Raw genomic sequence first — 25,915 nt, 5'->3', positions numbered from 1 at the left:
TTAAGCTTCGGAGTTTAGGTTAAGCTTCGGAACTCCTTAAAGAAAAACTCTTGTGGGATCGGACAGAACTGTGCAAAGCGGGTTGGGGTTAAACTAAGGCTTTTTTTATCCATACATGAAGTTGCTGGAGTTCTACCATCAAATGAGTTCTGTGTCCAAACGTATGGTCCTTTGTTTTAAAAAATGCCCAAACCCAACCACTAGGCCACACAGTTTCCCCCCATTCCCATAAAAGAGGAATTAGAAACAGAATAAGGCTGGGGACGGGGGATTCGGGGATGTTTAATGAGGAGCCTGCGCCTTTAAAAGACTTTTCATTTATAGACTCTTTGCTCATCCACCATTTCAGTGATCTATATGCAAATATGCTAATGCATGCAAATTAAGACACCACTTTTAGTCCCAATTTAATAGAAAGCATTAAAATACCATTTTTTCCACAAAAAACTCCATATGCATGAAGGAAGTGGTTCCCCACCCCCCCTGTCCCCCCCCCCCTTTTTTGTCATCGTTGTTGTTGTTGTTGTTCAGTTCCGGCAGTGCGACACACTTTTGCTAGTTCGGCAGGCAAGCCAGTCTAATGTTTGCAGGTGGCTCTTATTCTGTACATTTTTCTCCTTTGAAGAAAGTGTTTCGTATATAAAAGAAAGAAAGAAAAATACTTCCTAAAGTGCTGGAAATCACTGGAGGTCTTGCTCTAGGCCAGTGCTTCTCAATTATTTTCTGTCATGCCCCCCCCCCCCCCTAGGAAGAAGAAAACATTTCGTGCGACTGTAAATAGTATCATTTGTCTATAAAATTGTTATAAGTACACCTCTGCATAACAGAGCCTCGCGCCCCCCTTTATGGAGCCTCGCGCCCCCCCCCCCGGGGGGCCCGCCCCACTATTTGAGAAAGGCTGCTCTAGGCTCACTTTCCTTTGGAAAGCCACCCAGGAAACCCATTTGGCAAAGGACCCTGAGGAGCACAATTTCTCCCACATTTCCTGGTTTCCACCAAGTGATGGGTTGTCAAAGGTTTTACATGCTGCTTTTGTAACACATGTGGGAATCTTTACATAAGACATGTGGGTCCCCCCCCCCAATACCATTTCCCAACACTGATTTGAATTTATTTTGAAAGGTTCTCTTGTTCCCTTTTGCCTTCTCCATTTATTGAGCTCAAAAGTTCCTGGTTGGAACTGAAGTTGGGAAGGGATGCTCCAGTCTCCCCAATGCAAACCAGAAGCAGGGCTGGCTTGGACTAAAATGCATCCCAGGCCCACTGCTGCTTGGAGTTGTATTTAAGAACCCAAGAAGAACCAGGTTGGATGGGATCCAATCCCTCTCAAGTCCAGTCAGATGTCTTCAGGATGCAACTGCACCTTTCCATTCATTGCACAAGCATTCTGTATCTCTGACAGTTACAGAACCATAGAGTTGGAAGGCACCACAAGGGCCACCTCATCCAATTCCCTGCCATATAGAAATACACAACTAAAGCACTCTAGAGAAACAGTCATCCAACCTCCGTTTAAAGAACTCCAACTGTTGGGAATTGAAGTCCAACAATGTTTTAGAGTTACCACATTCTTGTCCCCACTTTACAGCAACCTCCTTGTTCTTGTATCTTATTGTAAGCAAGCCTAAACAGCAGAGACCTTGGCACTATTTTCCAGATGGGGAGCCGAGCCTCAAGACTGGCAGGCCGGTCATTATGGATTTTGCATACTTGCCTGGATGTTTTTACAAAACAGTCAAAGGACTGAATAGAGTGAATACTAATGGTAACATCTCCACCAAGCGAAGCAGTTAACAATGGGACTACCACGCCGGCAATGACAAAATAATAAAGGAAACATTATAAAGCTGCTGAAAGCATAAAATTATGAGATCAAGGCAAGGGGAAAATATAGAAGACCCTATTAAGCGAATGCAAAGATGGTTATAAAACAGGGCTCTTCTGACTGGTAACACAGGAGACTTGGTGGTCCTGATCCCTGGTGCCTCATCATTTCAGGAGGGCAACCCTCTTTTGGGGGGTCCATGCTAAATAGATCTTCATTGTGACTAGTTCCTACATCTTTTTCTCCCTCATCCCCTCCTCTCTTTTGTTTTGATCCAACCCAAAGAAGAATTGAGTGAAACGCAAAAGCTAACTCACTCTTTTAAGGTTGCTGGGATCAAGACATTACAACATTGTTTCATGCTCACTATCCGTCTCCTCTTGCCAGCAAATGCCTCCCACTAACTGAAACGAGAGATAAGAAATTTCACTACTGTGAACAGTTAAAAGGTTGGAAACCTTCAGAGCAGCAACTTTTCCATTCTAAGGAAAGCCGGTAGCATGACAGACGGATGGAGGGAAGGGGAAAAGGGAGGAGGAGAATGCAAGGTGTCTTATGGGGGGAGGGAGAATATGGATCAGGCTGTCATCTAGAGAGCCATCTTCATCCAGAATTAATGCACTAAAGTTCTTTTGTTTTCCCTCTAAATGGTTTTAAAGAGACAGCCGGGGCTCCGCTCCGGACGGCGCTGAGCGGCGTTGCTTCAGCAACTTCAGCTGGCTCAAGCATTTTGAAAATGAAAAAGCAGCACATCGGAGGACACGGGAGCTGAGATCGCAACAAAACAGTCGGACCAAGAGAGAAAAGCGCACAAGAAGGCAAGGGAGAGCGCGATTAGCTGAGCAGGAGTGATGGGCTGGTTATTTAGTGCCACTATGAAACGCATGCCAGGCGGACATGGAAATTGGCAGTTTGCAGCTTCCTTCTGCCAGCAGGGCACGAGGGTTGGGGGGCAGCTTGCAAAATGGCAGAGGCAGGGCAAGGAGGGCATGATGCAGCCACAGTGGGAGCACCTTGGAAGCTGTGGAGCTGTAGGATGGGCCTCTGCAGGACCAAGTGCCCTGCTGGTCCAAAAGGAAACCAACTGGATGCTACCAAGGTTCATGAGACTTCTTTTCTGCAGAATTGGAGGGACATTGGGATCCAAGACAGTCAAGTGTTTGGCATTGAAACATATGCCTTTTTGCTGCCAACGCAGTGCTAGGCAGATCCCCTAAGATAGTGATGGGGAACCTTTCAGAGCCTGAGTGCCCAAAGTGCAACCCAAAACCCACTTATTTATTGCAAAGTGCCATGTCCCTCTGGCTTTCTAGTAACAAACTCTGGCAAACTCTGTGCTGTGGCAACAGCACATGTACCCACAGAGAGGGCTCTGAGTGCCACCTCTGGCACGCGTGCCATAGGTTCACCATCACTGCCCTAAGAGTTTGGCACCAGCTTCTTTAAAAAATGACCCTGAGGCTTAGGGTATGCTGAACAAATCAAGTCTCAAAGAAACCAGTTCTGTGGAACTAAGCACTATGTTGCATGCTGATGGACTTTACACTTCACTTCCAGGGGTTTACCCTTTGTCTCGCAGAGTCTACATGGCCAAGGAGCTTCTATCTCATTGGATATTCCTCTGTACCATCTTCACTGAGAGCAAGTATAACAACATCTTGATAAAATGCAGGCATATGACTCCAACGCTGTCGTTTTTCTTCTTTCTCTGGGTTCACTGTTTACATGGTTTCCTGAGGAAGAAGCCAGTGGAACTTCAAGAGCTTGCATCATGCGCTTCGTGCATTTTGGTTGGCCAGTAAAGGCATCACTGTGAAGTCGGAGCCCTGGTGGCGCAGTGGTTAAGTGCCTGTACTGCAGCCATTCACTCAAAACCACAAGGTTGCGAGTTCAAGACCAGCAAAAGGGCCCAAGCTCGACTCAGGCTTGCATCCTTCCGAGGAGGGAGCTACAATGAGTACTCAGACTGTTGGGGGCAAATTAGCTTACTTGCTAATTAGCTTACTTGCTGTTCACCGCTATGATCTTTGGAATAGTGGTATATAAATAAAACAAATTATTTATTATTATTATTTCATGGCCGGCATCCATAGCTTTTTGTGGGTGTTTTGGGGCTATGTGGCTATGTTCTAGAAGAGTTTGTTCCTGACGTTTCGCCAGCATCTGTGGCTGGCATAGAAGTGAGTGGGGTGTATATATATACTGTATGTGCACAAATCCTCCCACCCCGAGGCCCTGCCATTCAATAACAGAACAATACACAGATTAAGATGGAAATCACTCCTCCCAACCCAGGGTCACACAATATATAATATATAAATACCCCACTCACTTCCATGCCAGCATTCTCTGAAGATGCCAGCCACAAATGCTGGCGAAACGCCAGGAATAAACTCTTCTGGAACATGGCCACAGAGCCCGAAAAGCCCACAAAAAACTAAAGGTATCCCTGTTTTGTTGATTTTGGATGTTATTGTACTTAAGCACACTGCGTTGTCCAAGAGCTTGCTAGTTATCCTATCCACACAGACAGGGCCACGCAAGGCACCCTTGCATCACTTCTTCCCAATAGGCCACCAACTCTTCCTCTTTCCTTTGGCCACTTTTCTGCCACGTTCCTGTGGCTCTCCTCCACCACCTTTGAGCAGAATGCTTGGACAAAGAAGCCTGGTCAAGGCCTTACATGGCATTGCTGGGAGTAATAGCAGATTTGCCTTTTAAAAATATGATTTCAATTCCAGTGTATTGACTATTGCAACAAATCAAAGCAGAAAACACCTAAGAAAAGGCCTTTCCTGCTTTGGTTGTCTTAAATTTATTAAGGAGCAAGTAATCGTCCATGTCCTTCGATATCCTGAAGAGAGGCCTGTTACAGAGATCTGAGTGGCATGTAAATGAATTTAAATTGGAATGGCTGATCAACTCAAAGCCAGGTGGTTAAACATCAACAAAATTAATTGGACATCCCTGCTTCCAGCTTCCAGCCCTAGTCTTAAATAATTAAAGAGCAGCCGAATCAGGCCCAGTTCATGCGGCCACCAAAAAGCTTGATCAAGTGGGTGAACCTGTGAGACGAGGGCATTTTGAAAGTGGCCCTTCTACAGGAAATGCCAAGCTGTGGATCGACACATGCCTCCCTCTCAGAGTGTTCCCTTCTCAAGATCTACTTCTTTCATAAATCTTTTCCTCTGAGTCTTTTTGTCATCATGATTCCCAACTTTTCAACTGTCTACCTGCCAGCCTCAAAATCTCCTTCTCATCTCACCCATCTAATGAAGGCTGTAGGACATTTGGACACGGAGTATGTCATTTTTATGATCTGTACAACAGCTAGTGCAGTGTTGCACTTGTTTTCCGAACAAGAGCAACGGTGACAAAACAGATCCCTGAACAGATTACTGAATGCATGTGCCACCATGTTTTCTATCTAGATGTTATCTTCCCCCAAGGAACACAAGATGTAATCTACGATGTAGCTCTTGGTCAGTATATAAACAGTTATTATGTTTGTCTAATGTAGAAAGAATGTTGTATTATAAACTAAGCTTACCCCAACATGGTGCCCAGATGTGTTGGAACCACAACTCCGGATTATGGGAGTTGCAGCATGCAATAGCATTTACATGTCTATGCCACTTAATAGTATAGTCTATACCACTCTCTAAGTCAGCGGTTCTCAACCTGTGGATTGCGACCACTTTGGGGGTCAAATGACCCTTTCCCAGGGGTCGCCTAAAACCATCAGAAAACACTTATTTCTGATTGTCTTAGGAACCGAGACACCACAATTTTATGGTTGGGGGTCACCACAACATGTGGAACTGTATTAAAGGGTCGCGGCACTAGGAAGATTGAGAGTTTACAATCCGTAAGCCAATTGCCCCCAACAAGCTGAGGATTCATATTACTGACCTGCAAAAGAATGGAAGGCTGAGTCAACCTTGGAGCTCTGGGATCGAACTCACAACATTGTGGCTGCAGGTCTGGGATTTAACCCCTGGGCCACCAGGGCAGTTGCAGTCCTCCTGGTTGTAGTCCTACAACTTGGGTAAGGCCATAATATACTATTGTAAAATATGTGATGCCATAGGAGTAAGCACACCATCTGGCTTCACAGGACTCTTGAACAGGCAGGCCAACTTTCTGATACCACTGATCTTTTCCTCCAGCCCAATGGTTGCCATTCTCCCCAAGATGCGCATTCACCCTCCTCAGTCAGGCTGTCTCTGATTTCAGCCATTACAAAAGGCATTGCTGGTTGAGTGCACAAAAGTTCACTTGCACACCTGGCCAGGGGCATCATTTGTGATACCCAAAGCTGGTCTCACCCAACAGCCTTCCTAAGGTACCGAAGCGACCCAGCCCTGTCTTCCCAACCGATTCCAAAAGGATCAAGGCTGCCTTACCCTTGAGGCTTAGCCCCCCGCATCCCAGGGGGGGATTGCTAGCAAGGATGGGGTGAGATGGAGGAAGAACGGAGAGTAACAGGAACGGAGTTGAGCCGCTTTAATTATTCATTGGCCAGATGGATTCTTTTCCTGCCTTTCCCCTGTGTTTTTAAAAAAATGTGTGCGTGTCTGTGTGTGTGTGTGTGTCACATTTTTAAAGTGGGGGAGAGGAGATGCAACACAGAAGGAAAAGGGGGCTCACCAAAAGGAGCCCCAAGTGTGACCCACAAGGGAAACTGTCAGAATTTCTCCTCTTATTTGCTGCGATCAGAACATGTTTAGAAGGATGAAGAGAGCAAAGGATGGAAAAGAGGACGAGAAAGCGAGAGAGAGTGAGAGGGATTGAGAGAGAGAGAGAGAAGGGGGGTAAGGAAAAGAGGGCTTTGACCTTCTGTGAAGGATATAAAAAATCCACCAGCCTCAGGGGACACCCAACTATCTAGCATATTGCTGTTAAAATGTCTGCAAAATTTAATACACTTGGCATGCCATCTAATCAGTCCTTGGAAACCAGAGGGTCTTTCCCCCTCCCTCCTCTTCTCTAACTGCCTCAGACCTCCAGCTTCGGAGTTGGGTTCATTCCCCCCCTTCCCCTCCGATTACTGCAGATGACAAACTTAGTTCATGTGGGTTATTTAAATTTAAAAAAGAGAGAGGGAGAGAGAGAGAGAGACAGCTGTTCCTTATGCTTTAAAAAAAAAAAAAAGGGAAGAAGAAAAGTTTGCAGAGAGAGAGAGACTTTGTTGTTTCACCAAGCTGCTGTCTGTGCAAATGAGTGTGCAAAACCGCCGGCGCATGTTCGTATAAGACAAGAGAGGGTTTGCATGTGGATTTTGGAAACGTGAATTCAAAATGTTTGCAGAGGCGCATTAAGAACCTAAAAAATGCTGGAATAGACTGAAAGCTCTTCTGATCTTAGAGCTGGAAGGGGCCACAAAAACTGGTCCAGCCCTCCATCATGCAAGAAACTACAATTGCAGCACTCCTAAAAGATGGGCACCAAATCATGGTTTAAAAACCTTCAAAGAAAGAGAGGTTCCCCATCCCACAGTGGACCAAGAAAGTAGATAGATGTTACTGTCACAAACAAAAATACAGCACAGAAAATACAATACACAATAACAAAACTAAGAAATGTTAGATTTCCCCTTTTGTGGTGTAACTATAACTTTAGGTTATTTTATTGTTACAGGGGTATGGCCTTGGTGCATCACGGAGGAGGAATACCACATGGTTCAAGCGCTGGCTTGTGCTTTACTCCATACCAATGCCTCCTGGTCTGTTGTGAGCACTGAAGTGATGATGGGGTGAATGGGAGACAAGTGTGTTTTGTGCCATAGATCAGGATCTTGTAACATTCAGATTGCCTCTCACCAATAGCTATTAACTGGTTACAGGAAACTTAGTTTGTCCTAAGTTATAGCAGATCAACGGGGGGTTGGAACTATGACTAGAACTTATTAGGCCACCTGAAGCCTCCAAGGATCCAGCAGAAAGTACAGGGTGCCAATGCCAGGACTTGGTCAATAGAGATTTGTTTAATGTATATCCTGCTTTTCTCCCAACATGGGATTCACTTCCCTGAATGCATCTTGTGGCCAGGATTATGCTGGGCTAAGCTTAAAATGCTGTGTGTCCACAGATGAAGAACCTATCTCCCACGTTGTATAAAAAAGTGACTGTGCTGCCATTAGAACAACTCTTCAGCCCTAGTAATCCGATAGCATCCTTGCCAACACTTTGGTTACCACTTTACAGCTTCAGTAATCTCAGGTGACAGCCTAACTTGGACCAATGACAGGGCCAGATCTACATACATGTGCAAGAGTGCAGCCCGGTGGCTAGAGAGTTGGCCACAGACACAAAGGTTTTGATGGCCAACTCACCTAAAAGAGGCTCAGGAGGACATGACTTGGGTGGCCCACCATCCATCTGCCCTCACTCACCTTCCCAGATTTGCAGCAAGGCTCTTGAACCGCTCTCAGGGCTTTCAGGAGCCTGTCATGGATATATGGGGAAACAAACAGGGGAGGGATGTGGCTGTGTCCTCACCCAAATCTATCACTAGGAAGACCAAGGGCTCCCATGTGTCATGCTTTCTATTTTGCTTTCTAAGACTTGGCAGATTCAAAACAATAATACAACAAAACAAACAGAAGGAGGAAGATGCAAAGAAGACTGTCTGATCCCCCAAGATGTCAAAATCCTATGCACTTGAGTAGCACATCTGTGAAGCCACAAGCATGTGAAACACCTGCACAGGTGCACATCAGACATGCTGATGTTCAGATTGGGCAGACGCTGCTTCTCCATAGCCAGCTCAGCTTGTGACCTCTGGTTGCTCACTGGTCCCATGCCCCATGGATCGCCATTGCCCTTGGACACACACAGAGCGCATCCATGCTGGCTGCATGCACAGGATGGGGGGCTGAGAGAGGGAGATGGAAACATCGGAGAAGGGCTCTTCTCCGATGCTCCTTATTGAGTCGGACAGCTGCTTCAGCTACCACACGGCATGAAAGGAAACGGTTCCCCGGAGAGCAAACACACCCAACAGTTGTTGCGGCGGCTGTGTGTGTCACGAGAGCTCAGCTGTTCAGACCGAGAAGAAGGATGGGGCAGAGTGTTTTCCAAACCGCGGCTTCGGCTCAGGCCTGGTTAACTGCTACAGAAAAGGCACATACACTCCCCAACACCAGGCGCGGTCCGGAGCAGAGATTCCCAAGCTCTCCGAAATGGAGGACCAGCAATTTATTTGTATTGCCAGTGTACCAAGGATTGGTACATAGACTTAACTCTACGAAAGCTCAGGCTGCCAACTTCTTTCTTTCAGTTAGCCTCAAAGGCATTACCAGATCTCTCTACAGACTGATTCTACAGACTAACACGGCTATATCTTTGAATTACGTTTATATAGATTCAGTATGTAGAGAGATCGTGTAGTACCTTTGAGACTAACGGAAAGAAAGACGTTGGCAGCATGAGCTTGCATAGACTTCAGTCTCCATCCTCAGATGCTTTTGGAAGCCAGGGACAGACATATATATGCCATAGGCATGTGAGTATGGCTTCCACTCCATCGAAAGCATCTGAGGAAGTAGACTGAAGTCTAGGAAAGCTCAGGCTGCCAACTTCTTTCTTTCAGTTAGCCTCAAAAGTGCTACAAGATCTCTCTACATACTGATTCTACAGACTAATATGGCTATATGTTTGATATTTGTGCCCATTGGCTACAATGGTTTCTTTCTATTTTATCTTGGACACTCAGCAGTGATCAGCTCATTTTGGTGCAGAGATTCTGAGGTCATATTCACACTTGCAAAAATGGCAGGTAACCATTCATTCTGTATATTGACAGTGTTACCCACACAACTCAAACGTGGCCAAGAGATTCAGCGTCCTCAGACTCTCAGCTCTTTCTTTAGAAAGGGAAAACAACACAAGTTTCGAGCCCTCATGAGGAGAGAATATGGCAATGGCTGGTGGAGCTCAGGAGGGTAAGGTAAGATCTCCGCTGTGTTTGTGTGCGTCTGTGTGTGTGTGTGTGTGTGTTACTCGCAGAGCTTCAGTGCTTTCACTTCCCTATGATTAGCAGAAGCGGCATAATTTATGCAAATGAGCAAAATGTCCTTAATCAGCATCACTGCAAAATTTAGCTTTACTTGACCTGGAGTTTAGGCTAGATAGAATAATTTCTTCGGCACAGTCTCTGCAATACCTTCACCGCTCACCTTCCTTTCCGCTCTCAATGAGGCAACTGGGATCACAAAGATGATGCGCCTCCCCCCCAAAAAGATAAGTTCCCACTATCTAAGTCCAAGAGAAAGAATATGGGAAACTGGAGTCACCTGTGGTGGATTTAAAAGAAAGGAAGGAATAGGGTGAAGGGAAGGCTGCGAAAACATCTGATTCAAGGGCGTGAGTCCTTTTAAAAGTTTAAAACTCAAACCTGCTTTCTTGCCAGTTCCACTGAAACTTCATGCCATTGTTTAATTGCTCAGGGTCCCAATAAAAAGGCCACCCCATTGGCATAAACTCCTCCAAGTCTTTAATTAAGTCCAAAAATACATATATACGCACCCAAACCGCAGAGACCATGGTTACAAAGGGAAGGGAAAAACAGTCAGAGCCACAGTGGACTTTGCAAAGAAAGCACTGCCGAGGGTTGAGTGCATGCTGCGCTTTAGGGAAAAAAGTTGTTAACTGGACACAAAATGAAATCTGTGTGTACGTTGAGATTGCAATGATTTTTGTGGCTTCCAGGGCCTGCACAGACCCAACCTTTATGCCAGTGTTTTGCATGCTATGTGAAGGGGGAAGATTGGCCATGTTTCCCTGCAAGGTGCCAGGGACATGGCACCATAGTTGCACCCACTACTATTTCTTTCTTTGCTGAAGCCTCTCCATGAGTCCAGAAGCCAATGGCTCCCAGAGTGGCCCTTGTCCATGGAGCACCACTTTGGGTAGCGCTGCTCTGTATCTCCTCCAAGCAAGTGGATGATATGCTTCTAATGCCATCTCTTTCTTTCCCCTGCATGCTATAGAGATTATCACCACAATATGGACTGTAGCAAAAAAATCAGAGTTGGAAGGAGCATCATGTTCCACTGAGTCCAATGGAGGATCTCCAGCTAAAGCATCCCCAACAGATAACTCTCCGGCCTCTTTTTGAAGACGTCCACAGGAAATCTCCACCAGCAATTTAAGAAACTGACTCCATTGCTGAGCTGCTCTCACTGTCAAGAAGTTCCTTCTAATGTTCAATCTAAATCTAACCTCCTATAACTTCAAACCATTACACCAACACACATCTTTTTACTTTAGAGATTTCAGTGACAATGCATTCCCGATATCACTTTATTTGTGCAACTGTGTGGGATCATCATTTGTGCAATTACTCGCCATTTCCGCTTTGTTTGCGGGATGCTTTAAATGTGCTTTAATCTCTCTTTGATGCCGAAATTAGCCCCAGTGTGATCAACTCCTATCTCAGGGAGGGAAATAGGATATATAGATAGATCCCATCCCTTTGGACAGGTTGGGACCAAGCTACTGAGAATGCCTTTCCAAACCTCCCAGGAGGAAAATATCTGACCGGAGAGCTTTAAATCTCTCACAAGGGAGGATAAGGAATCTGAGTCCTTCTGTGTGTACATTATTAACTCCTGCCAGATAAGGAGTTTCTGAAAAGAGGTTTTTTGACACCTGCCCTGGCTTCCCTCAAAGCCAAGCCGGCCTGTTCTCAGTCTCCCAAAGTGGAGAGTGGAGAAAGTGCAAGAGAAACCGGCTTAGGAAGGACGCAGGACCCACAACGGAGCTGTGGGAGAAAAGAGGGGGATGGTGGGTAAACAACGCAAGGAGTCTTGCAGAGAAAAAAGGAACAGGGAAATGTTTGAGTAGGCCATAAATTTGGATTTCTAATTACTTCCTCATGTTTTTCAGCACTCCTCAGTCAAGTTTGATTAAAATTCCTTTCAAAAAGAAGGAGGCGTCATGCCAGGGGGGCCTCTGGGCAAGGAAGGTGGCATCTAGGTGAGTCTCCCCGGTTCCATGCCGGGCATTGAACAGACAGGCCAGAAGGGGATCCTTGGCTCTGGGAGGCAGAAGGGGAGGATGCCAAACCATCAATAATAATAATAATAATAATAATAATAATAATAATGTAGCTTAGGACTTGAACAGACAGGCCAAAATAAAGCTGCTTCGAGTCACTTTGGAGGTATTGCTGTTTGAATGACACATGCATCTTAAGAGGCCAGAAGCTGTGCCAAAGCTGGGCTTCAGTCCCTATGTCTTGAGCATGGCTTTGGTGCCACTTCCGGCTTCTTAGGATGCATGCATGATTTAAATAGCATACCTCCAAAGTGACCCGAAGCAGCTTTATTTTGGCCTGTCTGTTCAGGCCCTTACTGTAGTTGGTTTTAGGGTCTGCTTTTAGTATAGTTTAGGATGCTATTACTTATGCTATATGTTATATGTTATGTGTAACTGAGTTGTCTTTTATGATTTAAAAGGTAATAAAATTATATCATCATCGTCATTATCATCATCATCATCATGTTTATGAAGAAGGCATTTTTATCTTTCTTTCTCACCATATGTAAGTATATGCACTCAAAAGAAGAATTTTGAATTCCGTTTTTGCACGGGATCCCACCAGTGTGATAAACTCCCTTGTTCACCACCCACAATCTCACTTTTTCATGCCCTCTACCTGTCCTTGCGCCACTCACAAGTGATGGAGACTGCTGCCCCATGGGACATTGGGCAGCCCATCCAATGCTGTCCTTTCTGCAAATGTACACAAACACAAACACACATTTTTGGATCCCTCCATGATCCACCCTTCCCGATCTCCCCGGGCGAGCCAAAGGGAGGGCTGCCTGAACTGTTCTGCAGCAGCAACGCATGCTCACACGCTGCCACCCACTTCCCTCTTTATTAATACGCTATTTATCACCAGCGCTGGCTTTTAATACCATTTTGGCTTAATGTCGTTAATGAAATATAAATACCCAGCGCTAATGATGTTGGTCAGGAGGCAGGATGGGCAATTGGCAAGATTGCAGGAGGCAGGCCAAACCACTCCGCCGTGCGTGTGCATGTGTGTGTGTGTGTGTGTGTGTGTGTGTAAGAGGATGCAACAACAACACAGCTAGCAGCTCCTGTTCCGGGAAAAGAAACCCTCTAGAAATTTCCACTGCCAGAAAAGCCACAGTTGTGTTGTTTCCACCTTTCACAGGGATGAAGCAGTGGAAAGGACTGCTGCTTCAGCCTGCTATTGCGTTTGGAGTCACACATTTACCACTTCTCTAAACTGGTGTGTGTGTGTGTGTGTGTGTGCGCGCGTGCGTGCGTGTGTGCGTATATATATATATATATATATATATATAATTTTGAAGGTCCTTGAAAACAGAAAGCAAGCAGCACAGGCCAGGCTAGAACATTTCTCCCTGATGAGCTACCTTTCTGTCTACTGAGAATTTCATACAGGGAGGAGAGTCCAAACACCTCCCTATGGCCACCTTCAATTGAAAGAGGGGCAAGTGGCCCATTCAACAGTCCTGCAGCCATTTTGCAGTTTCACTAATCTTGCTTGGTGGGAGCAAGATGGGCAGCGGAAATGGCAAGAAAGCTCATCGAGTATTCAGCCATATGGCACAACTGAGTGAAAAGTGCCTCCCAGAAAGGGAGAATGAACAGAAGCAACAGGGCTGGACTCTTTCCTTTCCCAGCATTGAGGAAGGAGGACCAAACATCTGGTTAAAATGGATTCCGGAAGCACCAGTTCTGAAGGTGAGATGGGAAGTCCATCTAACCCAGTGACCTGTTTCCAAAAGCGGGTGGCTAAACGCTTATGAGCAAAGCCCATAAGGGAAGCTGGCTATCCTATAACCTCTGGTCCCTTCAACAACAGATACACCTTTGAAGATAGAGAAAATTGCCTCCCTTCTAGCAACTTCCAGCTGCATGGGATTATAGCTCCCATCATTCCCAGCTATTGGCTGCATTCGCTAGAACAATTGTAATCCAAAACATTTGGGAGGTGTCAGCCTGGAGAAGGGTGTAGTAAAGGGTTTCTGATTGTAGGGATATACGAAGAGCTGGACTAGATCAGACCAAAAGCCTCTCTTGCATTCTGCATTCTGTTCTCATAGTAAACAACTGTGGGATGTGAGTCACAGAGCCACAACCAGCAACTGGCATATACTGGCACACTTGGTCCATGCAACAACCTACAGCCCATCTTACTCCGTGCAGAGCCTGCTTCACAAAAGGAGGAAAAGGGGGACAAATCCACGTCTGTGTCTGCCCCCCTGAGCTGCTTGGCAGAAGAGTGCATTGAAGCATCAGTCAGAAACACACCTTTAAAGAGCATCCTTGACCCCACAGAGATCCTGGGCCACCCAAGCGCCTCTGCCCTCCTCCTTGCCTCCTCCTTGTAAGCTGCTGCTCTCCTCTTCCCGAGGGCTGTAAATCCCCTCCAGCGTTCCCCCACCCGTGCTGCGACCCCCTCTCTTTCTCCCCGCTTCCCCCAATGTCACCCCAGAGCCTCCAGGGAGCATGGGACTCATTTGCCGGGGGTTTGGCCTGACTCGTCTCAGCGGCTAATCCCTCGGGTGTCTCCTGTCAGATTATTAATTAGCTAAAGCGGATCGGCCCTGGAATAACATGCAGGGGGACCTCGGAGAAAACAGGACCGCGTGAGGCCTGGCATGTGGCGGCTTTAAAGGAACCAGGCCGCACTGCTCGCACTTGCCTCCATTCGGGAAGCAGAGGGCTCGGCCTCCTGGCTCCTGGGTGTTTTCTCCAGGGAGGCCAGGCCTTGGCAGGCAACCTCCTTTTCACATCCTTGCCGCCATACCAACAGGACTCTGAAAGATGTGGAGTATTTATGGAGTTGCATCAGAGCCACATCCAAAGAGATGGAAGTTAAATGGCTCAACTTTTCTTTTCCTTAAGAAACTCTGCCTTAAGAAACTCTGCTTGAATTATGTGCCCCACAAGGATGAATACTATTGTAGGACATTAGGTAGATAAATGGTCAATGAGCATGGCAGGCATCTTGCTGTGCAGTTGCAATGGACACTAATGTGCTACTACACATGCAGGGACTCACATGGAGATCTCCACTTAGGCCACCAGCAGGAGACACACGGCTGGCAACATTCACTCCACAGGTGTAATGCCACTTACGCCAGTGTATGTCACTACTGCAACACCAGTCCAGATGTGTTAGACCACAGTGCTCACCATTCCTCAGTCAACGCAGCCAATGGCGCAGATGAGGGAAAGTCAAACTAGGATAGAAAAGAGAAGAACTGCTGGATTTGAGCCCCTTCTCCACCGCCATTCCCTTCTCCTTTTGTGTCATGTCTTTTTTAGACAGAATTATAGAATCATAGAGTGGGAAAAGACCATCCAGTCCAACCCCATTCTGCCACGCAGCAATTCTCAATCAAAGCCCCTTGGAGGCCCGACAGGCACCAATATTGCTGTCGCTCCAGCACCAAAGGGAAAATGTGGTTGTTCACTAAAGCCTTGGGGGCAGAAACTGGTTCGGTTATCCACAGACTCCTGGGCACACTTCATGTACATCTCATGGCCTCTGGATCCCAGCAAGATCAGCTCCAGCTCCGTAACCACTGCTCCTTCCGGGGACCAACTCTTCCCAACCTCCTCTCCCCACCCGCCATTGCTCTTGGGCTCCCCGTTTGGGATCGCTTTTGATTCAGACCGGTGAAGCTGAAATATTGAGTTACAATGGCACTAAACCTTCATTACCAGCTCTTAACACAGATTACTTAGAAAAGGGGGAGGGAAAAGGGGGGCACTTTAATTGCTTTTCCCCATTAGCATTTCCGGAGGAGAACACACTGATTAATCTGAAGAGGCATTCTGCGGACACCGGCACCCTCCCTCCGCCGCTCCTCCTCCTCCTCTTTTGCAGGCCAGCATTGGACTTGCTGGGAGAAGCCCTTCTGGACACCTTTGGAGTCAACAGATGCATCCCAGGAGGAGAGAGCAAGAACCAATTCCCATCCTTGCCAGTGAAGGACAAGGTGGACCCCAAGGAGAGGAATCATGAAGTAGAGCAATCTAAGGGAGAGGTGCAAAAAATCTCATTCCATTTCCAACAAGTGCCCTACAGAATGGATGATTGCCTGGTTATAAAAGGGAGAGTAGGATAGTAGTAGCTTCAGGAAGCGTTACAGCAAGCGCCAGACAGTAACCTTAGAATGACTTTAACCGGCTTCTTTTCAAAATGTCAGCCTTTTATTATTTAGTCCTGGATCCTCTCTGTGTTATGAGGTTCTTTTTATATATATATATATATATATTTGAAAGTATAACATCTTTTTCCACACAATTATGTTTCCAACGTTCCTATGTCGTACATTAAACATAATTCCATTACTTTTCCATAATCCAGTTTAGCCTTATACTATCTTCTTTTATTTAGCTAAAACTTCCTTCCTCTCGGAACCTACTTGCTTATTGAAGTTTTCCCTTGTTAATCTTAAAAGCGTAAATTAGTATTCTACAAGTTCCTTTACCTTTTCTGGTTTATATACGTTTCTATTGATAATTCCAATTGTTGACACATATTTCTTTAAATTTTTCTCATTATTACACATGATTTCTAAACCTTAACTGGTACTTCTCAGCCTATTTCCATTTTCCCTGATTCGAGTAATCCTTTTATATGGTTTTGGTACTGCCTGTTGCTATCTAGGTCTACTTTTTACATACTTATTATTTGCATACAAAACAAATATGTTTTCCACAGTCACAATACATCTTCATAAGATACATTTCCATCTGGATCTCAAAAATTTATAAAAGTTTTCCCAACATAGCAGAGCTTCTTCATCTGTTTTGTCTTTCATCCATGCCGTCAATTTGTCCATCTCAGCCATTTCATAGAGTTTAATAATCCATTGTTCTAATGATGGGATTTTTGGGTTCTTCCAGAACTCTGCGTATTTTATTCTTGCGCAGGTTAACGCATAAAAGATAAACTTCCCATTTGATTTTGTAAGGTTATTGTCCATCATGCCCAGCAAAAACACTTCTGGGGAAAAGGGAATGTCAATTTCTAAGTCCATTCTTAAACATTTATATATACCAACCCAGTACTGTCTAGCCATCTTGCATGTCCACCACATGTGGAAGTAAGATCCAGTCTCCTTTCTACATTTCCAACATATAGAATTTACATTTTTATACATATAGGATAGTTTTTTGGGGGTTAAGTGCCACCTGTATACCATTTTATAAATGTTTTCTTTTATCTCTTGAGAGGTTGTGTATTTTAGATCTTTCGACCAGACTTTAGTCCAGCTCTCGTAATTCAAATCATGGCCTACATTTTGCGCCCATTTTATCATGGCATGTCTGATTATTTCTTCCTCTGTATCCCATTCTTGTAACATTTTATAGTATCTAGATATTGGTTTTATATTCCCTTTTAACATGATTTCCTCCCATTGTGTCCTTTGATTTTCTATTCCATTTAGCTTTTTATCGATTTTCCATCTTTCATACAGTCTGTGTTATGAGGTTCTAAGGAGCATTTGGGACAATTCAGGCTGCTTCTTTCCAAGCAAATTTCCTTACCCTCCATAATGTTTTGACTGCAACTTCCATCAGAAATGGGACGTGGGACCTTTTAGAGTCAAAGGCAGGGGCTCCCGGCTTGGAAAGTGTTCCAAGTTCAATTGGTGGCATCTACAGCTATGGTCTCCACCTGAAACCCTGGGAAACTGTGGGCAAAGTTCGAACTAGATCCAATATAGTCATTGTCTAAAGTAGACCCACTACTTAGGACTTAGTTTGGATGTGAGTTACTTAGGGCTTGCTGAATTCCAAAGACCTACTCTAAGTAATCCTGATTCAACACAGTGTGGGTAATACTGGCCTATATAGCCCAATGCTCTGAATCACTGTAAGGTTCCCCAAGATGCACGGCTAAGTGAAGAAGACTTTACCATTCCTATAACTAGAGGGAGAATGTGTAAATTCCAAACTAAACATTAAAAATCTTTGTAGGTTACTTTTTTCCTTAGGAGCAGAGTGTAAAAACAAGTAAAGCAAGCAGTCATAATAAAGGAAGTCCTTAACTGAAGTGGAGTCTCCAATGGGAAACATAACTCCTCTTCCAAAGCACCCAACATGCAGATCCTACCAAACTGAGATTTTGGGAACATAGCCATCCCCTTTAAATTAAGTCCTGCTGGAAACTGCACAGAAAGGAAGACATTAAGACACATATAAATATATACATCAAAGGTAATCCCCTTTGCTGGTTCGTTCATCAACAGATCACACTATTAATAGAGCGCCATGTCAGAGAAATGTGTCTTGCGCATTTCCTTCTTGCTGGTCCAACTGTTGTCTATTGAACCTAATTGGAGGGGGCAGGACCCAAACTTTGCCCCCCCCCCAAAAAAACACCCTTGTATGCTTCCTTCTGTTTTTAAATATTTGTCCTAAGAATTGCTTATGTTCGAATACCAGACTACATCTTGCCCATTTTGGGAGGAAAGCACAAGAGTGTCCTGGACAAGATGAAATACCGGTGTACACACACACACACACACACACACACACGGGGGGGGGGGGGACTAGAGATCTTCATCAAAAGACCAATCTAACACTGGTTCTAGTAATCTTCATATGGCATTTGGACTGGTGGAGGCTAACAGGTGTTTACAACCTCATAGTCCTAGTCTGGAATGTTTGATAAATCTGATCATGGCAAAATCCTGGACCACAAGTGCACTGAGACTTATCAGGAATGGTTAGCTATATCCATTTTAAAATGCCCTCCCTAACCTGGTGCCCTTTGGATTTGCGGACTACAACTCCCACTGTTCCTAGCCCATACAACCCACTGATGAAGAGCCTGGAGGCCAGCGTATCTGGAAGGCACCAGGTTGGGGAAGGCTACCCTTTAAAATGTTCCCAAAGTAGAACAAGCCCCTTCCCATTTCTTTGTGATGGTCCAATCCTCCAACCTGTAGCACTTGCCAAGTTTGGTTCACCTGCAGCCATCCTTCTGTTTTCAGGCCCTAAACCTGTTATCAGCAGGAAATCAGGAGCCTTGCATCAGCCCTCTTTGAGGCTCCTTTTTTGCATTTTCGTTTCACAATAACGCGGGCAACCATTCAATACTCCATCAAACGCCAGGTATTAATATATGTGGGAAGGAGCGAATCTATAGATGTAGATAAGGTTCCAGGGGACACACCCGTACAAGACTAGTACGCAAGCTGCCAGGTGACAGATCTAGGACAGGCACAGGATTTGGGGGAAGGGGAAGGATACATTTCATTTGCTTTTCTAGCACAACTTTTCTAGTCCTCATGCGCCAAGGTAGAAACACATGGCAAGCCCTGAACCCTCTGGGGCAATGTTATGATGCTGCCTTGTACCAAGAGGCCCTCCTGATAGCGCCCCAGGTCTTCTCTGTCATCATTCAGGGCAGGGCCTTTGTCACGGTGGCACTCACAATGAGAAATAATCTTCCTTCTGAGAGCTGACATCCTTACATTTTAGACACAGGTTGAAAATTACCCCTTTTGGGAAGCCTTTCCATGAAGGCACTGAATTCATAGCCAATGCAAAACACATATATTTTTTCTGTATGTTCTGTGCTTTGTACATTTTGTTACTGCTGCACATCAGTTGTTGAAATCTTTGACTTCAACTAGTTACAGATTATAGATTAGTTTGATCTGCCTATAGCACAATGTCCACATAAGTGAGTTATATATCTGTGAGTAAATAGATGAACAATGACTATATTGGTTTCAGACTGAGGCCACATTTGGAGATAGTGCCAAGGACTGAATGTGGGGCCTTCTACGTATGAAACATGTCATACCAGTGAGCTGCAGCGCACCCCCAAATGTTGTAACTTACCCAAGTTGAACAGGGATTTGAACTCTGGTCTTCAGAGTTGTAATCTAATGCTCAACCCACTACACCATGCTGGCTCTCTATCTGAAACATACCCTCCAACATTTCACAGATGAAAACTGGGACATGTGTGTCCAAGCAACATCAGAGTGTGGTCTGGATGGCAAAAATCATTACAAACTAGTGAAAGCAGAAGCAGTTTGCTTTTGCCAAAGTCTACAGGGAAGGGCAAGACCTCCTCCTTCCCTCCTCTTTTCTCTGCACAAGGTGATCGAGTATGAGTTACTTCTGCACTTTGTACTCAGTTTGCACCAATGGAGGAAATGAGAGGAGAAAGAAACTGGGACGTTTTAAAAGCAGCCGAAAAAGCAGGGCAGCAGAGGATTAATCCAGACTGTCCTTCCCAAACTGGGACAAGTGTGGAGTATGCTAAAAAGATACACAGGGCCTTCCTTCATAAATAGGTTGCCTCTCCTCCTTTCCCTTTCCCACTCTCTCTGCTCAGCTAACTGCAGCCATCAACCAAACATCTGATCGAAGGCCTGGGGGAGGGAGGTTAGAACTGTCTGGTCTTGTTATGAGTGAAGGTCATTGATCCAATACAGACCAGGGATACGGAGAAACAGGGATGGGGAAGTTTTGAAATAAGAGAGACAGAGACAGAGCAAAGGCAAGCCGGCTCAAAGAGAGAGAGAGAGAGAGAGAGAGAGCATGGAGAGGAGCAGAGAGGCGCCTGGAACACCGTTTCATACTCCAAGACCCAAGGGCTGCTGTCAGGCCCGTCCTTCATGCTCACATCTTGTCACACTAGAGGTCAGGTCTCCCATGCGTTCCTGGAGAGCTGAGCTGATCCATATGGCAGGCAATATGTTAACAATATGGATTGGCCAAACATCAGGCCTGAGCAGATGGAGGCGACAACCCGGCTTTTTGCCCAGAGATGCCTCTCGCTCCTCCTTCCTTCCTCCTCCTCCTCCTCCCTGGCAGCCCCAGAAAATAAAAACAAAATAGTAATAATAGTAACGCAAACTGAAAATACAAAAAGCCGTTTGCTTAGCCCAAACAACTGGATGTGCAAAAGGCCCTTTTGGGGGGAAAGTTATGGCTATCTTCTGGACAAACCAATGGTGGGAGCAGTGAGAACCCCCCACGGAGCAAGCTGTCAGAAGAAGCCATGTTGTGATCAGCAGGCAAGAGACGCAAGACAACAAGGTAGTTGAGTTAAACAGCTCTGGGTAAGAACAACAACGTTTTGCTTTCAATGAGCATGTGCCCAGCCTTCAAAGAGGATTGCATAGGTTATCTTATTAACCCTTATAATAGCCCTGCGCAGGATCCATGGGGAGGACTGAAGCTTATCGGTACAGACTCCCTATTTGCTGGCAGGGAAACATGAAAGCACAAAGACCCCTCTGCCAACCAGGACCCACCATACCTATATACTGATAATCTGATTTGGTATAACATGGTTTCCTGCCTCAATCAGACTGTTTGACTGAAATCTTGATTTATCGTAATAGGGTGGCCTGAAGGTCCATGTTAGAGCATTTGTTTGAAATGCTGAAAGTCCCTGGGTTCGATCCCAGACCAGAGGTGGGAAAGACCCTTCTGAGTCCCAATGTCTGTGTGAGAGAGTAATGTATAAATAAAGTGATGGAAGATGGAGAGGAACTGCCAATCTGTATAGATCAGGGCTTGGCAAGTTAGCCTAGCAGTAGCAATAGCAATAGCACATACATTTCTATACTGCTTGTCAATGAATTCAGCACTCTCTACGTGGTTTACAATCTGTACACCAATTGCCCCCAACATGCTGGGTCCTCATTTTACCGACCTGCAAAAGGATGCAAGGCTGAGTGGACCTTGGAGCCCCCTGGGACTGAACTCACAACCTTGTGGCATCAGTGCCAGCATTTAACCACAGTGCCACTAGGGCTCCTTTATGGCCAATGGACTCTATGCAGTCCCAAGGCTGCTTCTATGGCCCTCACAGCCCACCCCATCTTGATGATTTTAAATATTTTGCCTTAAAATGTCCAATCACATGCCCATAGGTTTCAAGGTGACACAACTGGCCATTTCGCTTCCCCCCAATTTTAAGGGTAGGGAATTCAAGGGCAAAAATGCCACGTCTGGGGCAGCCCTCCAAATCTTCAAAGTTGCCTACTTCAGTATCAACCATCCCAAGAAGATGGACCAAGGGTTTGACTCAATAGCAGGCAATTACCAGTGCCTTGTAGTAGTCTGGTGTTAACGCCACACCAAAATGGATGAAGTCAGTGAGGTGAGGACCACAGAATGAGCTTGTGGCTAGGGAAGATGTGAGCTCAGCTCTTGCTGGTTTACAACTCTCTTAGCCACAGTGCCTGGGTAACACTAGCCTTATCTCACCTCAGTCACAAAACCACGCTGCATCCTGATACAATCCACTGTGCTACACAAAATGAATCCACAGAAACTGCTACGGAACCCAACTTGGTTAAGGGCAGGTGAGACTTTTCATTCCTGTATGTGTTTCCCAAAATGCACAGATATCTTCCTAAATACAACGGCAACCAGTAAATGTGAGAGATAGAAATCAACAAATCCATCCACCCAAATCCCGGGGCTTTAAAAGGCTGAGTTTGAGCATCTGTGTATTGGTAAGCTTCATCCCCTTCAATTCATCTCATCCCATAAAGACCTCCCAAATTCCTGGCTCTCACCACATCTTATGGCAAGGAGTTCGGCAGGCATAAAGAAGAGCTTCTTTTTGTCCGTCGCATGGCCTCATCCTGTGTAGCATCCAAATAAACCACCACCGAGACAGATTTCAAAATATCAAGCACGACTGAGGCGCAACTGAAAGGTTTGCCAATCTGGACAGTAAATGTCTATGCACAATGAACAGAAATCAGTTTAACTGCCATGGTTCCTGCATCCCTTTCCCCAAAGAATTCTGGGTATGGCAGTTCTGAAAGGGAAAGGGATACTCAGGAGAGGTTTAACTTCCACATGCATGAAACTCAACAGTACTTACCGAGCTGACAATCTAGTTTTAAATTCAGAGCTAACTGACTGTAGCCCTAAATTTATGATATCTGCTGAAGACAACAACAGCATGTCTGTCTCCCACAACCTTACCCCCTCCACTGAAAATATCTACTATAACTTAACCTGTGTCCAAATGTGATAACATCTAATACAAGATGTGTCCCAATGTCATGGACTGGTCTCCACATCATAAGGAGACTCATTATACATATATGACTGTGAGCATGTGTGCCAGTGCACTGTCCAAAAGCATCCAGTCTGGCTTCTCCTATCAGCAGGAGTGGGTAAAATGCACCAAGAAACTTCCAGTACCTATTTGCTTAGTATTACATCCAAACTGTGATTTCTGTCCTGTTGGTCTTCCATCAAGCCAGAACTTCAAGCCAGGGCTTGTTCTTGGCTTGTAAATAACAAGCTAGAAATCCTAGTCTGGCCATAACGCTAAACAAGCTAACGCCGGACATTTCCCAGTCTGTAGAGCTGCTGGCAAGAAGAGTAAAGTGAGAGCAAGCGGGCAGCAGGGAAGACCATATTGCTCATAAACAATACATTCTCAACTATTTCAGCTTAGAGTTACGTGACAGAGAGATCCATATGTTTTCCCCACGCCAGCAACAGCAAACCATGAGGGATGGGGCAGAGGATTCTGCCTTGTCAGGTCATATCTAAATTTTCTAGTAGAGGGAGACAGATGTGTGGCATTTCATTCATGGCTCTTGGTTAGTGCAGAATGTCATCCACAACTTGGGAGTAATGCAAAAGCTTTCTTTCTTAAGGTATCAAGATACTGAACAGCATATAAGGTGGTAGTCATAAGGATATTGTAGATATGCTGAGTGCTGGGTGGCATCAGAGCATTACTTGAGAGATGTACACACTAGAAGTATCCATATGGAGCTTCAATGGAAGCAGGGGAACTTGCACATTTCCAAAGCGGCTTAGGATCATAATCATAATCATAAAGTCGCCTAGATCACAAGCTTTGACCATCACACAAGCAAACAGGTACCTTGTATCCAGGATGCTGGGCTTGAAGTCCATTCCAAATCGCACCGTAAGGAGAGATGGTCAGAATCTGTGAAACCCTCCCCGAGCGTTTCAGGAAACAGCTGAATCTGGCAGGCTCCCTAAACCTGGCGTTGTCTCTTTGCCCTGAAAACAGAAAGAAAAGATGTATTTTAAAAGCATTCCTTTCCACAGCTTTGTTATGATAGAAACAGAAGGAATATTCAACAATATTGGAAAAAGATGTCAAAAATATGTTTCTCAAGGGTCGAGAAACATTACAAAGATTACATTTAGGCCCAAATCTAGAAATGCTCATGCTCTCGGCACTTCTTTCTTTCAGTTATGTGTCACAGGTGCTACAAGATCACTTTGCATGTGATTTCCCAGACTAACACGGCTATGTCTTTGAGTTCTTCCTAACCTTTAGGTGGAATCTCTTTCCCTGTAGTTTGAATCCATCACCAAAGCAGCCCCAAAACACCATAAAGAGGCACAACCATTAGAGTTGGACGGCCTAGTGCTGCCAATTTCAGCTGGTTGTGGCTCTTTGGAAGTCCCTAGCCCATCTATGCCATAATAATAATTCTCTACTATGACCAGCCTGGTGCTCATCCCTTATCTTATAGCCTCAGTGTATCTCACTTGTAAAACTGGGGTATTAAATTGCTTGATACAGTATTAATGTTTAGTTTCATATATGTGTGTTAGCATCCTTGATCTATCCAGCTGTAGATGCAACTACTGTCCCTAAGACATTGTTTTATCTGGATTATCTTACTTTGCAACCTGGCTCTAGTTGATGGAATTTGGAGGTCAAGTAAAAAGCAACGCCATGCATGCAATGGTAAGGAAGATGACCAATTGCCTTGACAGTCCCTTTTTATTAAACATGTCTACTTAGAACCAAAGCCCACCGAGATCGTGGGATTTACTCCCAGCTTGCATCCGAAATGGTGTTTTTTGGGTAGGCAGAAAGTGAACCTCAGATGCAAGTGTTAACCTTAAAAAGAGAAAGAGGAAAACGCAAACATTTCTGAAACGCCAATATGAGATTTCCTTTTTGTTTTGGGGGGGAAAAAGAAAAAGAGAGAGAAAAGAAAAGAAAAGACCCAGGGAACTGGGTTGCCAAGATTCGCCGGAGATAGGTGACAGGCCAAAGAAAACGCAGCCCAAAGAAGCCGAAACCTTGCAACTAGCAACCTCCTTTGTGTCAATTTAAGCAAATATTGTGGCGTTTCCATGGCAATCCCTGTTTTGAATACCCGCGACGCTCACTTTCTTTTTTAACATTCAAAAAAGGGCTTTTCCTGTTTGTGCTTCAGCTATAAAACCTGTAAATATTTTCTGCCTTAACGCACGTTCCCCTTCGAAGGCCGGGAGGGGGAGGAAAGCGAGCCACCGGCTCACTAGGCAAAAAGCGGTGGGCTTTGCAGGGCAAAACCCATAGTGAGCCATCCCTAGCGTTGGGGAGAGTGGCATGGTCACCTCCTCAGGCGGCTGATAATGGTGAGGCAGCAAGCCCTGTGCTAGAGAGAGGTGCCACACAGTCTGCCCTATGCCTCCTTAGCTAGCTTTGGAGGTGGGCATGCTTGAATAGTTGAAGAAAGACTTCTTCTGCCAGTCCAGCCAGCTTTCCTACAAGGAAAAGGAAGGGGTGCCATCTTGTTTGTACTTTGGGCAGCAGAGATGGCCCTGGTCCCGGCAGCCTCACTTTTTGCTACAGCCAAAAGTTACAATTAAATTTAAGCCCAAATCATTATTTTTCCCCCTTATCAATTGTCCTAGAATTGGCACAAGCAACCTCTGCGCGGGATTTGTGGCTTTCCCCTTTGCTAAGCAAAGCACACGCATGGCTAGGATGTATGGAAACGTCCGCAGATAAAAAGAAACCAACAACCCATCCAGTGGTTATCTGTTCAAAAGCCCATGCGACAAGGGACATTTCCACAACCATCACTCACACACGGTGGGAAAAACTGCACTTTGGAAATGCTAAGATTGGCAAAACACGCAAACACCCCCTTCCCACTTCAGTTAGTGAAAAAAGTTTGGAGGGTTTTATTTCAGAGATGCTGAGCTCCATATGGAAGCTGCCTAAGTCCACCTACCCCCAGATTATTTGTGCATCTAGCCCTGACTTTCGGGAACTCTCCATTCTCAAGCATAGTGATTTTGG

The 25,915-nt window shown here is 45.3% G+C and overlaps 1 protein-coding gene across 1 annotated transcript in view; it reads right to left on the bottom strand.

Moving 5' to 3' along the window:
* Window positions 1-25,915, bottom strand: part of CASZ1 (castor zinc finger 1) — a 248,152-nt gene that overhangs the window by 175,167 nt on the left and 47,070 nt on the right. Inside the window, exon 2 of the mRNA XM_042479516.1 lies at window positions 23,741-23,883. The gene's annotated coding sequence lies outside the window, so the exon portion shown is untranslated. The remainder of the gene's footprint in view (window positions 1-23,740; window positions 23,884-25,915) is intronic.

The sequence above is a fragment of the Sceloporus undulatus genome, chromosome 7 (genome assembly GCF_019175285.1).
Source record: "Sceloporus undulatus isolate JIND9_A2432 ecotype Alabama chromosome 7, SceUnd_v1.1, whole genome shotgun sequence".
Classification (NCBI taxonomy): Eukaryota; Metazoa; Chordata; class Lepidosauria; order Squamata; family Phrynosomatidae; genus Sceloporus; species Sceloporus undulatus.
This window is presented reverse-complemented; position numbering and strand designations above follow the sequence as displayed.